Genomic DNA, 26,797 nt, shown 5'->3' with positions numbered 1-26,797 from the left:
GACATTCAGGGTAGAATTTCAGTATTATACAGATTTAGCAGATGATTTAAATGTTATGTAAATTCATTATGATTATGTTTATAAGTACAAATTTCCATGTATTAACAGCTACAGTTTAAGTTATACTACATTTAAATTATTTGTAGTATATGTTTATAATATGTCAAACTCACATTGCCACACACTGATATTAATCTATTTTCCTTATTGAGAGGTGTCTCACCCTAACATAACAAATATTTCAGGAAATCCTGACAGATGAGTGGCGCGAGCTCTGTAACTGAGGAGTTCATTGGTTTTACCGAGTAGTAGGGTAAGTAAATGAGTCGGGGACATGATGGATTTGTGGGGTTTATATGTTTATATGTAAACATAGTGAAACTATGGTTATTGTATATATGTAAAGTGTATTTTGGTTCCATTGCTTAGGTAATATATATGTATAAACAGGTAAATTCCTGGTACCTATGGGTCCAGGGTGACTTTGACTATGTATTATGGTATCAGAGTATTATCAGAGTAATAATATTTTAATATAAAGAAATAAAATGGTTTTAAAGTCAGGGTGTTACAATATTGAATGAATAGTAAAGTGGAATTTGAAAGGCAAGTAAGGTAAGGCGACTGAACCATAAGGCACAGTAGACTGACCCCTTTCTGACTTTGTTAGTATTTCAGGATTAGTAAAGTCAGGCAACTAGCCATTTGAACCTCAATAGACTGACTCGCTAAAGTGCATGAAACCCTAACTTTTCAACTTCCCAGGCACTTGACCGTATTTTTTTCTCCTCTCCTACACTCATTTTCCTTCGAAACCAAGTGCTTCTACACTCAAAATTCTTCGATTAAATCTTGAAGAACATCACCTACACCTTCCCCTCACGATTTTCGAGGATTTTATTGTTCAAATCATCATGTCATGAACAAAAACTGCTAGATACAAAGGATCCTCTATTAGAAAAGATGACAACGAGAACATCGAGAAATGACTTATAAGTCCTCACATAAAGAAACTCTAGAAAGATCACATTCATTATGTTGACCCCACTTTCAGTAAAATATTAGACACTAAGTTCTTTGAAGAAAATTTTCCCGAAATTTTATCTATGTTTAGAGTGTTAGGATTGAAGAAATTTGTCATTTATCAGGTTAAGGGTGTCATTCCTAATCTAGTTAAGCTTTTTTTATGCAAACTTGGTTAAAGGAGGCACGGTAATTAATACTGAAGTTATGGGAAAGGCAATTGCACTCACTCCACAAGCCTTGACAACTATATTCAACATTCGACAAGGTGAATTTGAATGTCCAGCATTCGGACAATCATGGATTATGGAACAAGGTTTTACCCTTGAATAATTTATGCCACTTATTATGGATGAGGAACCAACTTATTTTGGACATCCTCCACTCTATAAACAATTAAAACTTCAAGCACTGATCCTCTAAAAAATCATCACATACAAAATTTTGCCTCAAGTAGGATCACATTACTACATCTCTTATTTGGATTGTTTCGTCATGTGGTGCTTACTTAAAGAAAAGAAGCTTGATTTATCAAGCTTGATTCTGAAATGGATGGTCTCAAGAACTGAAGCACGCAGAGTAATTTTACCATATGGAGGAACTTTGAATCTAATCTTTGCCCATCTTCACATAGCCTCTCCAAATGACTTGTTCATCAAGTGGGCCCATTATGACATTTTCTTGTCTACCACTCTTAAGCAAATAGGTTATGAAAAACACAAGCAAGCTTGGTTTCCCAAGTTGGGAAGAAGACAACGACAAGATCCTGCTCCACAACCACTGGCTCAACAACCTACTCCTCAGGCTGATGATACACCTTCCTAGTTTCTTCCTTTTCATCAAAAATTCACCATCTTTAGTGGTGAAAGGAGATATGGACTTCAAACTCTTCAAGAAAATTTTGCATCTCTTCAAACCAACTATTCTTCACTGGATCAACGACTTGGTCATATTGAATAGCATATTGCTGGCTCTTCACGGGGAAAAGAGGAAGGTGAACAACTATTCTCTATTTTTTGTGCTGATAATGCTCTATGTTTTAGCATGTTTGTATTTATCTCTTTTTGATTGATGTCAAAAGGGGGAGAACACCTGAGCAAAACTGAAAGCACATTGCTGAACTTAACACTGATTATGAATTGACAAATATTATTATGATTATGAATTGACAAATATGATACGCCGATGATAAATATGAACTTAACATTGATGAACTTGAAATATGTACTTAAGTTGAACTTGATGAACTGAAACTTAACATATATGAACTTGAAATATGTACTGAAGTTAAATTTGATGGACTGAAACTCTAATATGCAATCATATAAATAAATGATTTATTTTCAAAATTATGTGAAGACTATGCTTATTGTAAGGGGGGGCCTTTCTTAAGACTAACTAATTTTTGCTTATTATTTGTCATCATCAAAAAGGGGGATATTGTTGCCCTAACAAGGTTTAAGAATCTTATTTTGATGATAACAAATCAAGGGAACTTAACATGTGTGGTTAAGTGATGATGTTTCAGGATTCAAATGGTTTTAATAAAAGATTCAAGATTTTAAGTGCTTGTTGAAGTTCATTAAAAGTTTGGACTCAAAGATAGAAGATCAAATGAAGCTTAAAGTCCTTTGAAGAAAGAAGTCAAGATAGACTCAAAGAATGGAAGCAAAAGCATGAAGACTTAGTTTTATAGAAAGTTAGAATATTAAGAAGTCTCATGTAAGTACTTCATTAAATTTCAATATAAATGGTTGAAGCTCTAAGAATGATTATGGACTTAAAGACTTGTTTTTGAAAACTACGGAAAATGTTTTTAATAAGTCTCATTTAAGTTTTACAAAATCAAAGGTTTAAGGTGTTGAAAAACAAAGTTTTTGGAATATTGTAGCATAAGGAGACCGACATTGTTTGATCAGTTGACTAATATTCTTATGCTGAATAAATTGAGCAAACAGAATAGCATTAGGCGACTGACCTTATAGGCTCAGGTGACTAACCCCATACTATATTTGAATTTTTGTTGAATTATAAAGGATCAAACGATTGACCCTGTGGATCACAGTCGACCAACCTTCGATTTTTGAAATTTAAAACAATTAGGGAAAGTTTCCAAAACTAATTGCTTGGTCCCCAAACTTTATAAAAACTTGGGGAATACTGCAAGTAAACTTAGGGAACATAAAATATTATTTTTTCTATCTATAAATACATACTAAACCCAAGAATTACGTATACCAACAATTACCAACAAGCATCTATTGATCAAATTCTCATACTTTCAAAGAGTTCTTGCTGAATACCTTACCGAAAGCTATTGTTGAGTACTTGCTGAATTAAAGCTTACAGTTCTTGTGCTCTAACTGAGTTTTACAATCTAAGAAAGAACCCTGGTAATATTTACTTTGAGCTTCATCTCTTTATATTGTTTATTTTCTAAAGTATATTGTGCTTTTAACTTGTACAAATCTGCTCTAACTGAGAGTATTCTTTGTGCCACAACAAAGTTTGTTTTTGTTGTTGTTTTGATGATTCAAGGATGTTGAATCGTTGACTAACGAGAAGGGGAATTCTTCTTAGAGAGGGATCTCCACCTGAGAAGGAGAGAGGTTGAAACTTGACCTAATAAAAAGTTGGAATTCTCACAGCAGTTGCTTGGGGCAAGGATGTAGGCTACAGGCCGAACCTTGTAAAAATTTGGTTCTATGCTGTTCTCTCGACTCTCTTTATTTTATGCAAGTCTATTGTCTACATGGATGATTTTTATATCTTGCTAAACTTTGGGGAGTGCTAGAATCTTGTTTTGAAAGCATATTTAAATTCAGCGTACATTAGTTAGTTGGTTGGTTTGACAAATTCATCAAAGTCTTGATTTTGAATACAAAAAACAGCTGCAAGGTATTTTAAAAGTAAGAGTTTTCAAAAATCAAATATCTGAAAGTTATATTGATTGGAGTAAAGAAATAAAATCTAAGTTCTATTTTTTAAACTATCCTAATCTGATTTTTGGAATTTAATCAGCTAAGTGTCAATATTAAAGATTTGAACTTGTGATTGAATATTGGTTAAACCTAACTGATTATCAATAGTATTGTGGTTATTGGTAATTGCTGAAAGTATATATTGTTGAGATTAAAATTCAACTAAGGAATTTATAAATACAAAGTAAGCAAAAAAATTTTAAAAACCCAATTCACCCCCTCCCCATCTTGGGAGTTCACCCTACTTTTCAGAGGGTAATCATAAGCGCTATTCCGGTACTAGCCATGCAATGGGTATGTGTGTGTCTAGGAGGATTCATTGGTACCTTTCTTTACATGATTTTGTTCTTGAATAGTTTTTAGAGTAAATAAGGCCCTTCCATGTCCCATTTTGTCAAAAGACTCCTACCCAAGTTCCATAACTTTGGATCCATTATCCAAACGATGATTTTTCCTAACCCCTGTATACCAAGACTATACATTTAATAGATAGTATAGGTTTAGTTTAGAGACTAAACAATTAGAAGTAATTAGATGATTTAACTAGAATTAGAAAATTAACATGTTAGTGATAGCTTTGTCGAACATTTCTAGACTCATTATCTTATCATAATTTCTTAGATTGTCAGTCAAGTCTAGGACTCAGATGCCTTGATCTATGTCATGCAACACATTCTTGAATAAGAAAGTATCTACAACTCCAAATTTTGTCTTTCAAAAACAAAATACTGTGACTAACTTCATTCACCAACCCCTCAACCAATCTCCTCCTATTACCACCTTGTAACCTTGACACATTCTAATAGAGAAGCGTCATTTAGTTCCACTGTTAATGCCCAATGACATGTCTTCTCTACCATAGTTGACTAAAGCAAGCCCAACCAACTTCCTACCCTAACTTTTTGCTCCAATCAATAAGACCCTCTATTTTGAACCCAACCATTTCTTCTTAATTTAAGATTCACCAAGCCAAACCCAATTTCATGAATAAGTTTCTGATCCACCTAGTTATCCCTCTCATCCCTTAGAAGACCAACACTTTGAATGTTCATGTAGGATACTAACCTCCTATGGCACTTAGGCAAATCAATGTTTATATGAGGTGAGATAAGGAAGTATAGAGTATAACTTTGAAATTTACATTGCTTTCATGTCGAGTCTCTACCATAACATTTCCAACGTCCCTTAATTTTCAAAGACAATACAATTTGACCCCAACATGTTTTGTTCCACAAAAATTATAGGCTTTCTAAATTGTATCTCTTGGGTATCCTAGGCACACATGGCCATGGAATGGACCCTACACTTAGATGTGGACCTCCCTACAGATTGTGTGTGAATGTGTGATCAAAACACTTTTGGGATACACAATTTTTTTAAAGCTCATTCAACCCTTTTAACTAAATTCTTATTGAAACTATTTGAAAGAAAGTACTTATTGTAAAAGGGCACTTTGATAAACAGTGACAAACTTATAAATTTAAACGGCTTATGAGAATGATGACCTTTTTATTAATTAAGAATTAATGATTAACCATAAAAATATTATTTGAACTAATAATACTAGACATAAATTAATAACAATATTATTGTTAATTACAAAATAGTAATCATAAATTATTTTATTCAGTAGAAAATATTAAAATTTTCAATTACTTAAATATTAATTAGTTTTATCTAGATAACTATTTACAATTTTAATTAATGTTCACGTATGAAATGTTAATTAAAAATGTAATTTAAATTTTAATTAGATAACATTTTAAAATGTCAATCAAAAATAAAAAATAATAATTAAAATAAATATTATTTTTACATATTAATTTACTAATTACTTTATTATTTCAAATTATCACTAAATTCTCTCTATTTATCATTGTTGCATGCTGGTGACAGTAACGTACTAAATTAAGTGGTCCCCACTCTGCTATACTTTCATAATAATGAACACTTTCCATGTGAATTTATTCCCATCTTTCAGATTTAGTGAGCTGGGTTGTAAATGTGCTTGGGTGTTAAGAGAGGTTATGGAAGATGATTACAGTTCCATGTATTTGGTGATTAAGAGTCGTTTGGTACTTTGAAAATATTAGGAAAAATAAAATAAAATAAAAGTCTATTTTTTATATTTGGTAATAAAAAAATGCAAAAATTAAAAATAAATATTTTAGCAAATTAATAAAAAAAATTAATTTTACACATCATTAACATTTAATTTTCTTAATTTCTACTTATTTTTAAATAAAATTTTATTTTTAGTAATAACTGACAAAGAGAAAAAAAAAAAAAAAAACATAGTAAAAAATTAACACTTTTATAAATTATTTTCATCCAAATAACCCCCCATATATATATATATATATGCATACTTTCTCTTATGCTTTATCTTCAAATCGTCATTTAGAACTATTAAATGTGATCCTGTTCACATAAATATATAAATATGTATAAAAAAAACTCCTTTTGTCATGTTAACTGTAAGTCATGTTTGTCTCCATGACAGGGTTGTGCAATATGAAAACTTGGACTTAACTGGCTGGCCGACCAAGTTAAATCAAACTATAACATCGTCTATAAGTAAGATTTTTCCTATTACGTCATAGTTCGAAACCAAGTGTACACTTAGGAAAAATTCACTGCTCTGTAAAATTACTCCGTAAACAGTGTGGGTGTATTCTATAAACTGTAACACTTAAGTTACGGTATCGAGCATTCATAATATCTGAGTCATCAGGATTCTTAAAACATACCATTATAATTTATAAAATAAAATAACATCATAAAAATACCATCATTTATAAAATACTTAATAAAATAGCATTATAAAAATCTTATCATTGTAAAACATGTAATAAATATAACATCATAAAAATTTCATCCTTATTTATTTATTTAATATGTACTAAAATAAGCTCATGTCACACGATTTGCGTATTAATAATTCTTTATTTTTAATAAAATATTAAAATGCTATAAATTACCCGAATGGATTAAAATACTTCATTTAAAATAATAAACTCAATTATATTTAATAAGAAAAAAAATATAGTTAAATCCACGTACTTTAATTTAATTTAGGTATATTTAATAAAACTAATATAATCTAATCCCCGTACTTTAATTTAAATCAGTATATTTAATAAAAATTGATATAAGCCAATCTTCATATTTTAATTTAAATTAGGAATATTTAATAAAAAATGACATAATCCAATTCTCGTGCTTTAATTTAAATACGATATATGAAAAAAAAAAGTATATAATTCAATTCTCGTGCTTTAACTATTATTGTAATTTCCCAGGGGGTGTGTACATGCAGTTGCATGCAGGATCCAACGCAGAAGAAGACAATTCAAATTGAAACCGACCGTTGATTGAATTTGATATATATACACATATATATATTATTTATTTATTTATATTATTATTATTATTATTATTTTTTTTTTTCCTGCTCCTACTTATATGATATATATATATATATATATATATATATATATATTTGGGAAGGGAGTGTAAATGAAAGTGGGAATGGACTTCCAATATAAATATTATTCTATTATTATATTATATTACCCTACTCAACTCACACACACACACACACACACACACATATATATATATATATATATATATATATATTGTTGAGGTCATTACATCTTTTATGCCATAAGCCCAACCAACTTCCAACTCAAACTTTTTGCTTCAATCTATAATACCCTCTATTTTAAGCTCAACCATTTCTTCTTAAGATTCATAAAGCCAAACCCAATTTCATCAATAAGTTCCCGACCTACCTAGTTACCCCTCTCATCCCCTAGAAGACCAACATTTTGAAGGTTCATTTAAGATGCTAACCTCCTATGGCACTTAATCAAATCAATGCTCATATGAGGTGAGGTAAGGCAATATGGAGTATAACTTGGGAATTTCCATTGCTTTCATGTATTATGTTAGGCACCGCACTTGTGCTAAACACCAATACTACAATTAATACTATTGAATATATATAAAAAAAACTAAAGTAATGTAAAAACTAATAATAAAAGACAATAATAAAGAACAAGACAAGAATTTACGAGGATCGGTGCAGAATTGCCTACGTTCTCGAGCGCCGATGATCAATCCACTACTTCCAAATAAATAACAACTTTGAGGTGTGATTACAAATGGAGAGGGGAGCTCTTTGTATAGCTTCAACCTCAAGTTCAAATAACATTTCTCACTGATTTGGGACAAACAAAAAACTTCAAACAACCTTCCCACCAATGCGGGACAAAGAAAAGCCAACAAATCTCCACCTTGACAACAAATTCCACAAATTTTTAGTTACCAACATTCTCTAGAGTTTCACATCATCCGTGCCTTCCAAAAATATTCAAACTTGAAGGAAATTGATCAAGTCCAAACAATGTTTGAACTTGAATGTTGTCACACTCTTAGTCTATATATTTGCGGGATTTTCAACTGTAGTAATTTTCTGAATAAGTATTTTATCTTCATCAATTATATCCTGTATAAAATGAAACCAAACGTCAATGTGCTTCGTTCATGCATGGTGTACTTGGTTCTTTACCAAATGAATAACACTCTGGCTATCACAGAACACAACAATGTGTTTATGAACAACTCCCAAATTTTCAAGTAAACCCTGTAACCAAATAACTTCCTTAATAGCCTCTGAAGCTTCTATGTACTCTGCTTCTGTTATAGACAAAGTGTTAGGAATGGTGTATTCCCAAGAGGGGGGTGAATTGGGTATTTAAAAATTTGTAGGTCATTTATGTCCTAATTCTAGACCACAAACAGTATTACACATCCTAGAGTCTTTCTAAGAAATCTCAATATCCCATAAATGTTTAAAGCATGTATGTAAAACAATCAATGAAATAAACAATCAAACATACATGTGTTGAAATTAAATAATAAAGGAAAAGAGAAATAAGACATGATATTTTTATCAAGGTTTGGCCAATACTGCCTACATCCCCGCCTTGAGCTAACCACCCAAGGATTTTACTACATGCTCACTTAACTGGGCAGAGCGACGCCATTTACAATACACCTTATGAGGTGGAGTCTCCTCAGCTCACTTACGGGCGAAGCCAAACCAATTCCACTTACATGGCGGAGTCTCCCTAGCTCAATCATCAGGTTGAGCCAAACCGATTCCTCCTTAGAGGGTGGAGTTCCCCAACTCAATCATCGGGCTAACCCAAAACAGTACAATAGATAATATCCTTCGTACAATATAATGCTTCTCAATTAAGTATAGATGTACAAATATATATGAAGCTCTAAAAGCACTCTTAAATAATATGAATTAAAGCTCAGTAGAGTATGAGTATTTTATTAAGAATATTTAACAATCATTGAATAAAAATATATATGATGGATACTCAAAGATTCAAACCCTAATAAATATTTCTCCAAAATATTTTTCAATAAAAAGTATAGGAGAATCTAGGGTTTTGCACAAATCAAATCAAGAAGCTTTTCAAGTAATAAATTTGAGTTTAAATATGCTCAAAACTAGCTTGATTAGACCACAAGATTAAAAGCCTTTGAATCAATATATATAGTTCAATATATGCTTGAGGCTTTTAATGAAACTCCAAAATATTTTCTCCAAAAAAATTTCAAAGAAAGATTAGGAGGAAAAAAAAATGAACTTTGATCTTCAAAGGGCAAGAAAACTTTTAAGCAATATATATTAGTTATATATGCTCAAGCTTTTTCAAGAATCTCTAAAAGGATTTCTCTAAGAATATTTTCAAAATGAAAGTGTAGGAGAAATGCTATGAAAATATTTTTCAAAAAGATTTACTAAGTAAGAATGAGTATATGAGATTTTGCTTGCTTTTGAAAAAATAGGGAGAAATAAAGCCCAAGAACTTTGAAAGGATTTTCAATAAAACCAAAAAGTTAAGAAATGAATTAAGAATGGAATATTTAAAGACATGCCCAAATTTTAATTGTTAAGGGATGGAGAGAGAATTTTTGAAATTGTCTAACCCAAAATGAATTACATTTAAGTGCTGGAAATTTGAAAAATCCAAGAGGTTCAGTCGACTGACGAAGGTGTCAGTCGGCTAGCCTCAGTGTATTTTTCAAATTTCAGAGAGGGATGGTCAACTGAGGACACTGCCAGTCAGCTGGCCTTGGGCAATTCTCGACCCTTTGTTAGTTCGATTGGCTAGGCTTAAGTTCAGTCGACCAGTCTAAGTGGCCAATTGGGTGGGCATTTTTTAAGATTAAAACGGCTGGTCAGCTGAGCTTTGAAAATTAGGCCAAATTCAAAGGCTGGTCAGCTGAGGTGTCTCAAGTATAATAATGATCGATCAGCTGGGACTATATTAATTGCCCAAATATTAACACTGGTTGACCGAAGCATTTTGTACGTGAGGAGGCTAGTCGATTGAGCTTAGTTAAAACGCGATTTTGGACCTGTTTTTGACTTTGAAAACATTTTAAACCTTTTGTAAGATTTTATCATTTTATGAAAAAGGTTTTTTGTGAAAAGTTGTTTCCCTAGGGTCAATCTATGGTCATTTGAGCTTTGGAATTCATATCATGCAAGACATGCAATTATTACAGACCAATATAAACTAAATGCATTTACAAATGAAACACATGTCTTTTTTTCTTGCTTTTTAGTTCTTTATGGAATACACTAGGTTGATATGAGCTTTAAGTTCCTTATGACTTCCATTTTTCCTTTGTCTTATGTGCGTGCCAAATTGTAAACATGTTCAAGCACTAAGTACACACATAAGATACTTGTACTTTGTCAACATCAAAACAGGGATCAGACTCAAAAAATCAGCAATCTCCCCCTTTTTGATGATGACAAACACACACGAGCAAAATAGGTTCAGTCTGAAAAGGCTTCCCCCAACAATATGCATAATTTAAAATAAACAGTATAGCTCAGGCATATTAGAAGACAGAAGACATTTCAAATTAATCATGCATTTAGTTTTAGCATTGTTAACCTGATTGGTCATACCTAGTTTTGATCATAACAAATACTCTTGGTATTGATGGTTGTACTAAGGCTTGCATGCAGGTTCACCCTACGCGTGTACTCGAACTAAAAGACATATCATGATGGCATGCGGTGTTCGTGCCGATGAATGAAGAAGTATGTATTGTATTCGTAATTCTTTTTCACTTTCTTTATTCTAGGATGTAATATTATTATGAACTGTACACTCTTATGACTTGTAATAATTTACATCATGCATGATAGGTAGGTATGCTGAAACAGACCCTAGTTGGACCTTAGGTACCTAAACTTAGTGCATATAGTCCCCATCATCACTTATCATATCAGGGGAGTTAAATGAAACAAAAATCTGGACTTAATTGAAAATCTTAAGAGAGCTCGGGTGACCGAATCTGTGGCGTTTAAAATGCCTTGGGCGATCGAACCCTGGATAGGTCAATATGTTGACTTATGTTTAGGCGACTAAACCAATTTGAACGTATCTTCCTTGGTCACCTGAGCCCATGTCAGAGTGCTTTTCACCAACCCAAGTGCCTGAAAGTTCACGTTCAAAAAGGCCTCGGGCGACCGAAGTGGACAGTTTGGTTAACCGAACTTAGTTTCAGACACCTGAACCTACGAAATAATGCTTTTGACTTTTGCTCAGCCAACCGATCCTAACTTCAGGCACCCGAACCTTTAAAAAAATGATTTTTGGACTAAGTCTATTTGGGCACCCGAACCTTAGACTGGGCACCCGAATCTCATAGGTTAAATTAATTTTTACTAAAAATTAAAAGGGGTAAATTGGGTTAATTTTTCTAAACTTGTTTTTAACTTTTCTAATTATCCCCATTGAGTCCCCAACGGTCAAAAATTTCCCCTTGCCTATATATACATGTTCATTTGCTTATATTAGAAAGGATTAGAAATTTGATTAAGGCCAAAATTCTCTCAAATTCAAAAATCTCTTTTTACCCTATACTACTCCCAAACACTCATACACTCCATTTTCCTTGATCTTTTAAGTGTTGTGAGTATTTTTAAAGTGATTGTGCCTAATCTTACTAGCTAGTACTCTCATTTGCAATATTGTTTGATTGATTTTATTTGAGAGCATAGCATTAAGTTCTACCACTGATTTCATTGGATAAATTTTGTGTGGGAAGACTTAGTGGGTTGTGGTTCTTGCATTGTCATTGCAAGTTACCTAAGCCTATATTTTTGTGTGCAAAAATCATTTTCAAAGTTTGCATTCAAACACTCCTTGTGCTTAGTATATTGAGAACATCTTGCTGAGTTTGTTTGAATCAACTTGCTAGCATATTTGAAACTTTGATATGATATTGTGATATTTAAATATTGTGTTTCAAATCCTGCTTAGATATACACTCTTGATCTAGATTGATTATCTATACCTATTTGAGTGTTTAGCACACATTAGAGCACCGAGCATATTTACATATCATACGTGCTTGCAATATTGCTTGAGCTATACTGGTGTACATATCTGCTTGTGAAGAAGCGTATTTCCATGTATAAAAATTTTATATCATTTGTTGTATTTCAAGCGTGGGCCTGAAGAGGGAGACTAGCCCTGTGGAATAGTCCTGAATTAGCTTAGACCCGGTTAAGAAAGGTAGGTGCACTACCCTGGTAAGGCGTGTTGTATTAGGTGCTGCTCCACCCTTTTAAGTGAGTCGTAGTAGAATCCTTGTGTTGGTGTAGCCAAGGCAGGGACGTAGGCACTATGGTCGAATCTCGATAACATATCGCATGTATCATTTACTTTTTCCGCACTTTACTTTACTGCACGTGTATGTTTATTTATTGATTGCATAGACTGACCCTAGGTTGTGTAATACTGTTGTTAAACCGATTGACCTAGGCGATAATTTTTAAATACCCAATTCAGCCCCCCTCCTAGGATTGCACCAAAGCTAACAAGCATTAAAGCACATTAAAGCTCAGATATTTATCCCATCTAAGATTATTTTTTCTAAATAAAATTCTCCCCCTTTTGGCATAAAATCATTTATCATTTTGCTCATAAAATTCTCCTCCTTTTGGCATCAGCAAAAGGGTTAAGCTAAATATAAAAACAATTTGAGCATTAAAAAAAAATTAGCTTAGGAGAGAACTCCCCTTATTTAAAAAATTTACTAAAAAATTGGGCGTAACAAATAGTTTTTTAACTGTTTAAAAAGATTTGGCATTTTTGCACAAAAAACAGTATAAGTGGACATTTAAGATAAAAAAAAAATGACATGATAAGCATGGCTAGATAGAAACATTCTCAAACCATTACAATTTAAACATTACATAAGACTCATACAAGATTTGAGTTCAAAACATACGGCATATGATAGAAAGTGTAGGTTTGATCATAAGACCGGTCCAGCTAGTTAGCATTCATTTTTATATATGATCAATGCCTCAGTCATGTAATGTCCCTTTTAAAGAAAATTAAATAAACAAAAAAAAAAAAAATTCTTGACAACAATATGAATTTTATAACATTAAAAACATATGTCTTGAACGCTATTAATCATATGAGCAAGAGGTAAGATATGTTCATTAAGAAACAATTCTTGCCCAAAAGCATTTCATTTAAGAAAAAAACATTTCCCCCTTTTGAAAGTATTATAAAAAGACTAGTGGGGACAATGCTTACTGAAAAAGAAACTTTAGTACAAAGCTCAAGTAAGTAATGTTTTTCTGGTTAAGCATTTAAACACAATTCACAAAAAACCAGACGAATCAATCATATTGATCCAAAAGATATCAGAAGATTTAAAAACAGGGATCATATGGCTAATTTTGAAAACACTATAGCTAAGCAATATATTTTTCATTTAAAATATTCAATAGAATCATCATAATTAAGTACATGCCACAATGAGTTTAACCCAGATCTAAGCAAAAAATGTTGGTGAGCATAATAAGATGAAAATTTATTTTTAGGTGTTCCCCCTTTCAATTTGAATCCTAACTTAAATGAAATGAGCTGCATCATTTAACTAGTATGGTCTTCCCTATAGAACACACATACATATGAAATTATATATTAAGGTAATCTATAAAGTTTATGAACCTTAGAACACTCCATATCTAATCATAAAGTTATTAAAAACTGGATATGATGTTTAGGGTTTTTCAGAAGAGCCTTAATATTCAAAAAGCTACACACGTATGATGCATATGAATCCTTTTTGCTCTTTCTCTAAGAATGGAGCTCAACTCCCTTATATGTTCTCATGCATGCAATTTCTAATCAAGGATGAAGTTTAGTTATCTATTCTTTTATCATTCACTTATCCTTTCAAAAATATTTTAGCATTCATTTTATCATAATCATATTAGCGCAGGGTTTATGGACTTTGATTAATTTGGGAAAAATCTTAACGAAATTGTTGGTTTTTTTAGTTCGATCTTTGTTTTGATGCTGACAAACACAAGTGTTTCTTATGTGTGTGTTTTAGTGCGTGAACATGTATTATTTAGGTCACACATAAGATCAAGAGAACATAGAAGTCAAGGAAGGTCTTGAAGCACAAATCTGGTGCATTTCATGACGTCAAAGAGTAAAGAAAAAGAAGAAGACATGTTTTGAATTGTAATTGCATTTATTTTTTATTATTTTTTCTGTAATAATGCACGCATCTACATGATATGATTATTTGCTCAGACAAGACCATAGATTGACAATAGGGAGCCACAGGACCGTAGAGTGACCTTTGGGTTCATCTTTGGTCGACTAACATCGGATTTTGGGGTTAGCTAAAAAAGACCATAGAATGACTATAGGAATCCCTCAAGTAAATAGGCTCATAACTCACTTTAATAGGGATTTAACTTAGGTCTTTATTTGGGCTAAAAATAAGTTATGGACTAATTCGGTCGACTGAATCCTGGCAGTGTAAAATGCCTCAGACGACCGAACTAGGTGGAAGTCAACATTTTGACTTCATTCGGTTCGCTGAATCTTTTTGAATGAATTTTTCTCAGTCGATCGAACTCACACGTGTCTGCTCCCCAACAACTTAGTTGACCAAACTTCTAGTTCATTTTCGATTGAGTCGGCCGAACCATAAAGTATAGCAGACCGAACTCAAATATAGTCGACCAAACCTTGAAGGGTTCAGAAATCACCTTATTTCAGTCGACCGAACCTTTAGTTCAAAAATGCCTCGGTTGACCGAACTTAAAATATAGTCGACCAAAACTCTTGGATTGGAATTTTTTAAAAGCACTAAAATGTCATTAATTTTTAATTAAACTTTTCTAAAATACCAAGCATATCCCCAACGGTCATAATTTTCAAAAAAATTTATAAATACCCCCTCATAACTCCTAATTAACAACTTTGATTAACTCCAAAATACTCTCAAATTATTTTGTTAATCAAAGTTCCCCCAAACCATTTTTATTGCAAAAATCTTTTCTTTGGGGCAAAATATTTTAATATCTCCAACTCTCTTTCATTCTTTCTTTGAAAATCTTTTTAAGAGAGAATTTCATTTGGGCATTTGTTTTTGCATCTATGCTTTCATAGATAAATTTTTATGTTGCAAAAGTCATTTGAAAAACCGAAACCCTAGGTTCTCCTACTTCTCATTGAAAATATTTTTTTTTTTTGGAGAAATATTTTATTAGAGTACAAATCTTTGAAGCATTTAATCATATATACCCTTCTTCAAATATTGGAATATTTATTTTGAAAAACATCCTTACTTTACTGAGCATATATTTCATATCATATTAGAGTGTATGTATTTGAGCTTAATATGTACATCTTTGCTTGTATTTTTAGAAGCATTTCATATGTACAAAAATGTTTTATTGTACCAGTTGGGTTCATCCCATTAATTGAATTGGGGAGTCTCAGCCCTAATAAGTGAGATTGGTTTGGTTCAGCCCAAAAATTGAACTGGGCAGTCTCAGCCCCGTAAGTGAGACAAGTTGGGCTCAGCCTTATAATTGAGCTAAGGTTTACCTCGCCCTGTAAGGAGATGTTGTAATGGCTTCTCTTTGCCCGTTTAAGTGAGCAGAGATAGTGGAATCCTTGGGGGGCATGCCCAAGGTGGGGACGTAGGCTCGTTTGATTGAATCTCGATAACAAATATCGCATGTCATTCTCTCCTTATCTTATTTAATTTATGCCCTTTAAATTCAGCATGTGTATGCTTGTTCATTTATAGTTATAATTATTTGCATGCATACTTTTATTTAAATGAGATATGTTGCACATGTATGTTCACACTTATAGCTAAATCATTTTTCATACACATTATTATATTGAATGAGATATGATATGTGGTGAATCGATGTAAATGTTTAATTTAGGCAAAATATTTTTAAAACCCAATTCACCTCCCTCTTGGTATCACACAAATTCCAATAAAAATTTTGGCAACATGTCGTCTATAAATAGAACATTTCCCAAATAGACATGTGCTAAAACCTTATTGTTTTCAGCAAATTATTCATTTTAAGCATGCAACAACCTAAATCTACTACTAGCATGCAGTTCACAATATTGCATCAGCCATGCAGTTGGCGTTTTAGTTTAAGCATGCAATCTAGTAGTCAATATCAGTTTATACAACAAATAAACCATCCATCAAAGACATTTAATCATTTAGTACAGTATGGATAGTAATCTACAATGGTGTTCACGTAAAGGCATATGATCATAAAAAATATGATGAGAGCATTTAATTAATATAACAAAGAGAGAAAAATGATCCCCCTGAGTTATGCACTATCATCATCTTGTGCCTTTTTCATCTTTTCAAATTCTTCAAATTTTTAGCCAAGTGTTCTAAATTTTTAATGATTTAGAGAACCAAAATGTCACAATGAGTATTTGTTGACTTTTTGAGTCCTATCTCATTTTTGATAATGACAAATACAAGGTATTTAATATTTGTCGATTTTGTGTGCATGATCAAATTAGCAAAATCATATGGTGGCACATGGTGACTTGAAGAATAAAGACCCAAAATAGTCTTTTATTATAATTTATATTATGTCTAATTCGGGTCTATGATAGTAAAGTAAGAATGGTCTGTAATAATTAATGTGCATTATGCATGTAGGGATTATAAGCTCACGACCATAGATTGACCTTAGGGATCGGTCGACCGATGCAAAGTTTTTTAGGCTAAGTTAAAATGCCTAGACATAGTCTGACCCCAAGGTCCCTGCACTTCACTTAGGAAAATAATAAGGGTTAAATAGGACTTAAAGGGCTAATATAGTGAGGTTTCGTGCGACCTAACCTTGGTGTTCAAAACACCTCGGTCAACCAAATCGTTGAATGAGTCAACGTGTTGACTTGACTTCGGGCGACCGAACCAAAAAGGACTTCATCGTCCTCGGTCAACTGAATATGTACCTTGTCCTTTTTCCAACAACTCGGATGCCCGAACTTCAGTTTCAAAGTACCCTCGGGCGACCGAAGGTTCAAGTTTGGCAGACCAAACTTGAGACCAGGCGACCGAACCTCAAGTGTTTGGAAAATCGCCTTGGTTCAGAAAAACAACCCTTTGCTCGGGCACCTGAACGTGAAAAATAACTTTTTCACCTGTGTCTGTTCGGGCGATTGAACTTAAGGTCCGAGCGACCGAAACTGTCGGGTTACTTAATTTTTACCACGGGTAATTGGAATTAATTGAGGGTATATTTGATTAACATCTTATTAAAAAATTTTAAAAACTCCTTCCATATCCCAATAGTTATGTTTTTGTTGAAGGCTATATATATACCTTCATTTGCAAAAAATTAAAGACAGATTAGAGATTAGATTAAATTTGTTTTTCTCTCTAAAATTCCTTGAGCATACAAGCCTATATACTCCAACCTTTTTATTCCTTTGAAAAATGAACCTTAGTGAGAGTATCTTGAGTTATTCCATATAGTTCCTACTTGCTTATACTCTCATATAAGTGTATTGATTTTTTATTTTAGTCAGAGTAAGCCTAGAGGTCTTCCCCAGTGATTTAATTCATAAATTCATTATTGGGAAACCTTCTTAAGCTTGTGAGTTGACTCACTCTAAAAATGAGTAGCTCGGAAGCTATCCCAAGTATAGAAGTTATGTCGTGTAATATTTGGCCCAAAAACCAGATCGTCTCTTCAGGGAATGTAGTTTAATCTCAAATTTTACAAAATTCCAATCAGAAAATAAGAAACAAAAAGGCACTGAACACAGTTCAGAATTGGGTTTTTCAAGATGTTTGAGATTTCTTTTGATTAATTAAACGAATATGCAATTTAAATCATAATTCCTAACACGCACTAAGTTTAAAAATGAGAAATAGAAATCCTACGTTAACAACCGAACAAGAATTGAAATACGCGTTGAACTTCGGAATAAAAACTAAAAAAAATGATAACTTTCCTACGTAATTAAAACATGCAATAATAAAAACTCAATCAAACACAAACGCGAACAAGAAAAACCGAACTTTTAACAAAATCAAGAACTTAAATCAAGATCAAAATTTAAATACAAATAAGAATTTGAACAAAAATTAAAGTTTTAACAACTTAAACAATAGCTAAACACGATAAAAATGGGAACTTTAATAAGATTAAACCTAAACTAAATTGAACTTCAACAAACAAAATTTTAATTTTAAGGAAAACTACTAATTTAACTTCTAAAAAAAAATATTTTTTCCCTTTTTGTATTTTATATATTTTTTTTCAATAACCAAATCATACCTTAATCAATTAAATAAATAACTCAAGCAATAATTAAATCTAATGCGAAGTTTAATTGAGAGAAAAAATAAATAAGCTTTAATAATAATAATACTCAAACAAAGATTCACAAATTTAAAACTTTAACTAAACTCAATTGAAAAATAACAATACTCATTTAAATATTTAAAGCAAGAATAAGAAAAACTAAAGAAAAGGAAAGGAAAGAAAAAGAGAAAAAAGGGAGAGAGAGAGAGAGAGAGAGAGAGAGAGAGAGAGAGAGAGAGAGAGAGAGAGAGAGAGAGAGAGAGAGAGAGAGAGAGAAGCAGGCTAGCTGAGGAGTGTTTAGAGAGCAGCGGTAATGGGAGCTTGGGTCCTCCGGTTTAGCAACATCAATGGTGGTAGCCAGGAGTAGCAGGTTCGGCCTTGGACAGAAGGAGGAGTAGTAGTGCGCTTTCATGGTGGCTGAAGAAACAGCAACAGCAAGTAGGGAGCCTCAGCCAGCAGCAGGTAGCAAAACAATGGCAGTTGGGTGCAGCTCTCGAGTATGACAGCAGCCACACACAGCAGCAGTTATGGGAGGCAGCAGCATTGAGTCTTCCTCTTGCAGCAGTGGCCACAGCAGTGAGAGTGGGTATTCTAGGGTTGCAGAGACAAGATAGAGGGAGAGAAGTAAGGGAGAGAGAGGAAGAGGAGGGGAGAGGAAGAGGAGGAGAGCATGGAACCTGAGAGAAAAAGAGAAGGAAGGAGAATGAGAAGCCGGGAGCTCACGAGTATGGCAGGCTAAGGAAGACAAGAAGAAGAGGAAGGAAGTTGAGGGAGACTAGGAAAGAGAGGGGCCGGATACTGTGTAGCCGAAAGAATGAAGAAGAAGAAGATAGAAGGGAAGAGAGGGAGCAGGGAGAAAAGAAGGGAAGGAAGAAAAGGGGTGTGGGCCATAAGGGAAGAGAGGGGGAGAAAAATATAAAGGAGAGAGTTGGGAGGCTGCCCTACGGCCATGGCCTGAAGGATCCAGACCCGGTTGCATGGCCGGGTCACATCAAGGTAAGGTTTTAATATTTTTTTTTTTTTTCATTTTTTTTTCTTTTCTTCTTTTTCTTTCCCAGTGGACAAGCCCGAGTTTTACCATCTTAGAATTTGTATCGCTCAAATCTTAAAACACAAAAGTTGTAGATAATCTTCTCATCTTTCTCCAAAATTTTGAATCGTCTCGATTGGATCTTGGACAAAAAAATTATGTGCAAATTACAAAGCAGTGCTGATTTTAGCTCTCGATAATTGCCCCGCAATAAAAAAAATACCAAAAATTCATAATTTACTCAATAAAATCCAAATATTATAAATAGGACACCATGCTAAAATTTTTTGAGTGTAATTAGGTATTTAATTAAAAATATAAGCCTCATTGCATGAATTAAAGTACCTAATTATGCAATTTAAGTGCATAATCACACCCCCCAACTAACGTTTTTCTAGTTTCTAGCAAATAACATGAATGAATTCCAGGGCGGTGCTCACAAATACTAACTCCAACAAACATGAACTGAATGCACATACAACACAACCATACTATTTCACATATAGGAATATAACCAAATTTCACACCAGCTTGTTTATGTTCAATGCACACAACTCCGAAGCACATCACTCATGCAAGTTTCATCATTATATAGCAATTAAGAACATTATACTCTCATGAAGTTAAGCAGCAGTACAATTTAGAGTTAATATGGTCATATAAATTCGCGTATAAATAGGTGAAATGTTGAGGAATGTGTGATGTGTGTGACTCATTACACCTAGGATACCAGTGGACACCTACAGAACGGTCATTTTGACTCGGTCTAACTGGTATACCCTAAAAAATACTCAAAAATGATAGGTTCACTCATCGTATGTGAGGAGGAGTGTCGCAATCAAACATCCCACATATTGGAAGGAACAAACACTAAATGTATGGAGTGGACTAGTCTAAAAAGGATCTAACCTATTTGTGAGGTGTCGGGTCCTTCACCCTACCATCTTCTCACTTACTCGTCATATCCAACCAAGATCACCCTAGATCAACTTATTCACAAACTTAGCGTGAATACATCTAATGCATTCAGCGGTTGAAGAATCTTCATATGTCGAGAACATGTATCGTGTCCGTGACTTTTGATGCATTTCTATGGAACAGGTATTAATCTTTCATTTCATGTGCATTTCTAATTTTCTTATTCTTTCTTCTACTCTTCTTCAATTTTTTCCTTTTTATCGTTAACTAGGACAATCATTACACTTTTTTTATTATTTTCATACCACCAATGGGAATTAAACTTGAACAATAGTCTACGAAATAAGTCTATCTCTAGGGGTGGCTTAGCCTTCACATCTTGAGTAGGCTACAAGACCTAGGTTTCTATCTCCCCACTAGATGTCACCTCTAGGCTAGTAAGTCAAAATTATAGACTAGTGTACAAAGAATATCCAGAAAAAAAAAAAAAAAAAGAAAGTTGAGTTTCATGAACTCTAAGCTGACGTCAAAAATTCAAAAGTACGATAACTAGCTCAACAGTACCTCACAAGGTGTCATAGTTGTCACGAGCGCTCTCTCAGTACTCACAAGAAACCCTAAGTGCTTCAAGTCACGTGAACGTGTATTTTCAGCCTCATGAGATACCATGTAAATACAAGAGTTTATATAGACGAATTAACACGAGTGTACTACAAATCAATTCTTCATGGAGTAACAAAATTATATAAAGAGAAACTACACATAAATGACTCAAGTGTGTAATTTTTTGGTTATCTACAAATATGTGAAAGGTATAAGTTAGTGTTCATCATGGCATAAGTTAGTGTAATTCCATAATATTCTTTTTTTTTAATTAATATAAAACTCAGCAAGTATACGTGCACAGTGTTACATGCAAATTTTCACCCCCTAACTAAAGTGGAACATTGTCCTCAATGTGAAAGCGTCGGGGAAATAGAAAAATTGTGCACGGGTGAACAAACTAATAGAAAATCACTACCAACTAATGTGACAAAAAAAGAAAAGAAAGATGCAAATAAAAACAAATAAAATGAAAAGAAAAAAAAATGAAAAAGAAAAATAGTAAAATAGAAAGGTCAGAGGACTCCTCTAGGGTCTTGCAGAAGCATGACCTCTTTATTTGGATCAAATGGAGTCATGGAAGGCTTTAGATGTTGTCCATTGTCAGTGAAGTGGTTGCCACTCTTTGGATCTACAATCTCTACTGCACCATGAGAATGAACATTTTCAACGATGTACGAGCCACCCCATCGGGACTTCAGTTTCCCAGGAAACACATGCAATCTAGAGTCATAGAGAAGCACTTGCTGAGAAGGGAAAAGTTGTTTGTCTTTGATTTTCCTGTCATGTAGCAACTTCATCCACTCCTTGGCTAAGCGGGCATTGTTATAAGCTTCCCTCCTAGATTCTTCAAGCTCATATACCTGTAATTTCCTTAAACCTTTGGCATTATCAAGTGAAAAGTTAATCTGTTTTATAGCCCATAAAGCACAATGCTGAATTTCAACAGATAAATGACATACCTTACCATAAACTAAACTGTAGGGAGACATTCCTAAGTTTGTCTTGAAAGCAGTTCGGTAGCCCTATAATGCATCAACAAGTTTTTCTAACCAGTCTTTTCGGTTAGGACGCACGGTTTTCTCAAGTATGATTTTGATCTCTCTATTGGCCAACTCAATTTGACCATTAGTTTGAGGGTGGTATGGAGCAGAGACCTTATGGGTCACTCCATACTTTTGCATGAGTTTTTCAAAAGGTTTATTACAAAATTGCAACCCTCAATCACTAATGATCGCCTTGGGCATGCCAAAACGTGCAAATAACTCCTTGAGAAAACGGATGACAATCCTGTGGTCATTTGTTCTATAAGGTATAACTTCCACCCATTTTGACACATAGTCCACAACAACAAAAATGTAAGAATTCCCAAAAGAGTTCGGGAATGGTCCTATAAAGTCAATTCCCCAACATTCAAGAATTTCAAGAGTCAAAATGGGAGACATAAGCATTTCATTCTTTGCCGTAATTTTCCCTAATTTCTTGCAAGCCTCACAAGTTTTACAAAAATTATCAACATCTTTGAACATGGTAGGCCAGTAGAGTCCACTTTGCAAAATTTTTTAAATGGTTTTCTTTGTAGCAAAGTGACCTTCACATGCTCCACTATGACAAAAATGCATCACAGAAGTGAATTCATCATCAGGCACACATCTATGAACCAACTGGTCAGAGCAGTATTTAAATAGATATGGATTGTCAAAATAATAATATCATACCTCCGTAAGGAACTTACCCTTATCCTTAGTTAACCGATGTTCTGGCATTCGGTTAGTGACAAGGTAGTTCACAATATCAGCAAACCACGGAGCACATGACACTATAAAAAGATGCTCAAAAGGAAAATCATCATTTAAGAGAGAGGGAGATACAGACATATTAGGTAGTTGCAAACGAGAGAGATGGTCAGTTACAACATTTTCCACGCCCTTTTTATCTTGAATAGTGATGTCAAATCCTTGAAGAAGTAGAATCCATCTGATCAACCTGCGTTTAACATCCTTCTTTGATAACAAATAATTTCAGAGCAGAATGCTTAGTAAAAATAATAACAGGAGATCCAATGACATAAGAACGAAATTATTCTAAGAAAAATAAAACAACTAACAATTCTTTCTCAGTGGTGGTATAATTTTTTTGAGCATCATTCAAAGTTTGACTCGCATAATAAATGAAAGATGACTTATTATCAATTCTTTGACCCAGAACGGCACCAAGGGCGTAGTCACTAGCATCGATCATGATTTCAAATGGCAAGTCCCACCGAGGAGGTTGCATGATAGGCGTAATAGTCAAATGTTTCTTTAGCGTTTCAAAAGCCTATTGACATTCATCGGTCCATAAGAATTCAGTCTCATTCTGCAATAAAGTATATAATGCTTTAGCAATACTACTAAAGCCCAAAATGAAACGCCTATAGAAGTCGGCATGACCAAGGAAAGAATAAATATCCCTAACTATCTTAAGGACAGGTAACTGGGAAATCAGCTCTACCTTGGCTCCGTCAACCTCTATGCCACGCTCAGAAACCAAATGACCAAGTACTAAACCACCACTTACCATAAATTGACATTTTTCCCAATTTAAAATCAAATTCTTTTCCCCACATCTTTTCAAAATAGTAGTAAGATGTTTCAAAAAAATATCAAAGGACTCACCAAACATAGAAAAGTCATCCAAAAAAATTTCACACATATCATCTAACATATTAGAGAAAATACTCATCATGCAATGTTGGAAAGTACCAAGTGCATTGCATAGACCGAATGACATTCTACGAAAGGCGAAAGTATTGAAGGGACAAGTGAAGGTAGTCTTCTCTTGATCCTTAAGTGCTACAACATTTTGATAATAACCAGAAAATCCATCCAAGAAACAGTAAAAGGAATTACCAGCTACTTTTCCGAGTATATGTTCTAGGAAAGGTAACGGGAAGTGATCTTTTCAGCTAACGGAATTTAATTTATGATAATCAATGCACATTCTCCAACCCGTTACTTTCCTAGTTGGGATCAACTCTCGATTAGCATTTTCAATGACTGTCAAACTAGATTTTTTTTGGAACTACTTGTGTTGAGCTTACCCATTTGGTATCGGAGATCGGATAGATGATGTCAGGAGCTAATAATTTCAACACTTCATTCTTTTCCACCTCTTTCATGGTTGGATTTAGCCTCCATTGTGCATCACGAACTGGTTTAGCATTTCCTTCCAAGAAGATGTTGTGAGTACAAATCGAAGGGTCGATACCCTTGATGTCTACAATGGTCCATCCTATCGCTCCTCGATGCTTCCTTAGTACCTACAATAACTCAATTTCTCATTTAAAAGTAAGGTAAGAAGAAACTTCAACAGAGAATGTGCCCTCCACTGGACCCAGGAAAACATATTTTGAGCTCTTCAGGCAATGGTTTCAGCTCAAGTGTCGAAATTTCGTCTTCTGATGACTTCATAATTTCGGGCAGGTCAATTGCCTAAAAGGTTGGCTTACGCCAACTACTCATGTAACTTGCATCCAATAGGTGAGGGGAACTATCTATCTCTGGAAACTGCCCCTCTAGTCCTGGCAATTTTTCATCAAATACCTCAAGCTGTTCAAAAGAGTCATTTTCAAACGCACCATCAACATCAAGTACTGACAGTAGCTCTGAAATATCCAAACCATCTATTACATCAATGACATGTGTTTCTGCGTCATCGCACCCACTTGACATCTTGTGAGCATTGAACATGTTCATTTCCAATGTTATGTTTCCAAACGTGAGCTTAAGTACTCAGCTTTGACAATTAATCAAAAGCATTAGAAGTAGTAAGGAATGGTCACCAAAGAATAATAGAGGCCTGATATATGGTGGAGACAGGCTATTGCATGTCCAAAACAACAAAGTCCATGGAGTAATAAAATTTTTCAACTTGACCAATACATCCTCAACAATGCCTCGCGGAGCTTTTACGGATCTGTCTACCAACTGTAGCATCATAGTAGTTTTCTTTAGCTCACCTAAACCCAGTTGCTCATATATCGAATATGGGAGCAAGTTCACATTGCTCTCCAAATCAAGTAAAGCTCTTTCGATACGAGATTCACCAATCATGATAGAAATAGTGGGAGAACCAGGATCTCTGAGTTTCTATAGAGTCTGACTCAATATCAACGTGCTAACTTGCTCAGTCAAGAAATCCTTTTTCTTCACATTCAGTTTCCTTTTTACTATGTGTTAACTCAGGTGTAATCTTAAGAGGGGGGGGGGGGTGAATTGGGTATTTGAAAAATCTTTAAGATTATTTATTCTATTTCTATATTTAACAAATCTGGGATGAACTTTAGTGGAGCTATGGTGCGTCCACGCAAAAGGAAGTCATCTCTCCGTGTGACTCAGGCTCCACTGATCTCAAGGGAGGTAACCATTGCTATGTGGCTTTAACTAATGATGAGGTTATCTCATTCCCTTCTATCTTAGTAGATAAATATGAACATGATTCGTTTGCTGAATTGAATTTTGTATCTGATTATGAATCATATGATAGTAGTGATAGTGAAAGCATGCCATCTTATGAGGAACTGCAAATGGAATACATGAGGACTTATAAGTTACTTGTAAAATCAAATAACAAATACTTTGTGATGAAAAACAAGTATGATGCATGCATTAAGGAATGTGACTCAAAAATTCTTACTGAAAGAGAAAATAATTTGAAATTGAAAGACTAGAGAGCAAGAATGAATCATTAGAAAAGGGATTAGCTGTTTTGAAATCTAAAGCTTCTAATGATGATGAAAAGAACCACTTGATTGCAAATCTTGAAAGTAAAGCAAACAATATGTCTAAAGAACTTTTGAAACTTCAGAATGCTTTGCAAAAATTTGGAAAACTTAAGATCTAGAGAAGAAAATAGAAGAACAATCTAAGATCATCTACACGTTCACTAGAGGTAAGGAAAACTTTGATAAATTGTTCGGTGTACAAAAGATGACCTTAGATAAGGAAGGTATAGGTTATAATGGAATTGAAAATAAGAAAAGAAAGAACTTATACATGGGGTACTTTGTAAAAGAATCAAAATATTATGCTAGTACCTCGTCTGGTCCATACACTCACACCACATGCATCTTATGTAAAAAGAAAGAGCACATGAAATTTGATTGCCTATTTAAAAGAAAAGGTGTGAAACCCAAATGAGTATGGAAAATTAAGGAATCTCCAACTCCTAACCCATCGAAAGTAAAAGGAAAAAAAATGATATGGGTTGTTAAGAAAGAAAACCCCTTGAAATTCAAGGAAGAATTTGCTCAAACAAGAATTACATGATCACACAATTCTTCCTTAGGAGTTAGGATTAGTTATAGGGGGTAGTATTCTCTAAGGGGTGAGGAAGTGGTTTGGGGCTGAAAATGTAAAATCTTAGTATGTCCACTATTTAAAATCTTACAAACTAAGCATTTCGAAGAATCAAGTCAATCTGTGAATTCAAGTACATAACCAATCTGAACTTAAT

The sequence above is a fragment of the Malania oleifera genome, chromosome 7 (genome assembly GCF_029873635.1).
Source record: "Malania oleifera isolate guangnan ecotype guangnan chromosome 7, ASM2987363v1, whole genome shotgun sequence".
NCBI classification, from domain to species: domain Eukaryota; kingdom Viridiplantae; phylum Streptophyta; class Magnoliopsida; order Santalales; family Ximeniaceae; genus Malania; species Malania oleifera.
The sequence above is the reverse complement of the archived record's forward strand: the minus strand, read 5'-3'. Positions refer to the sequence as shown.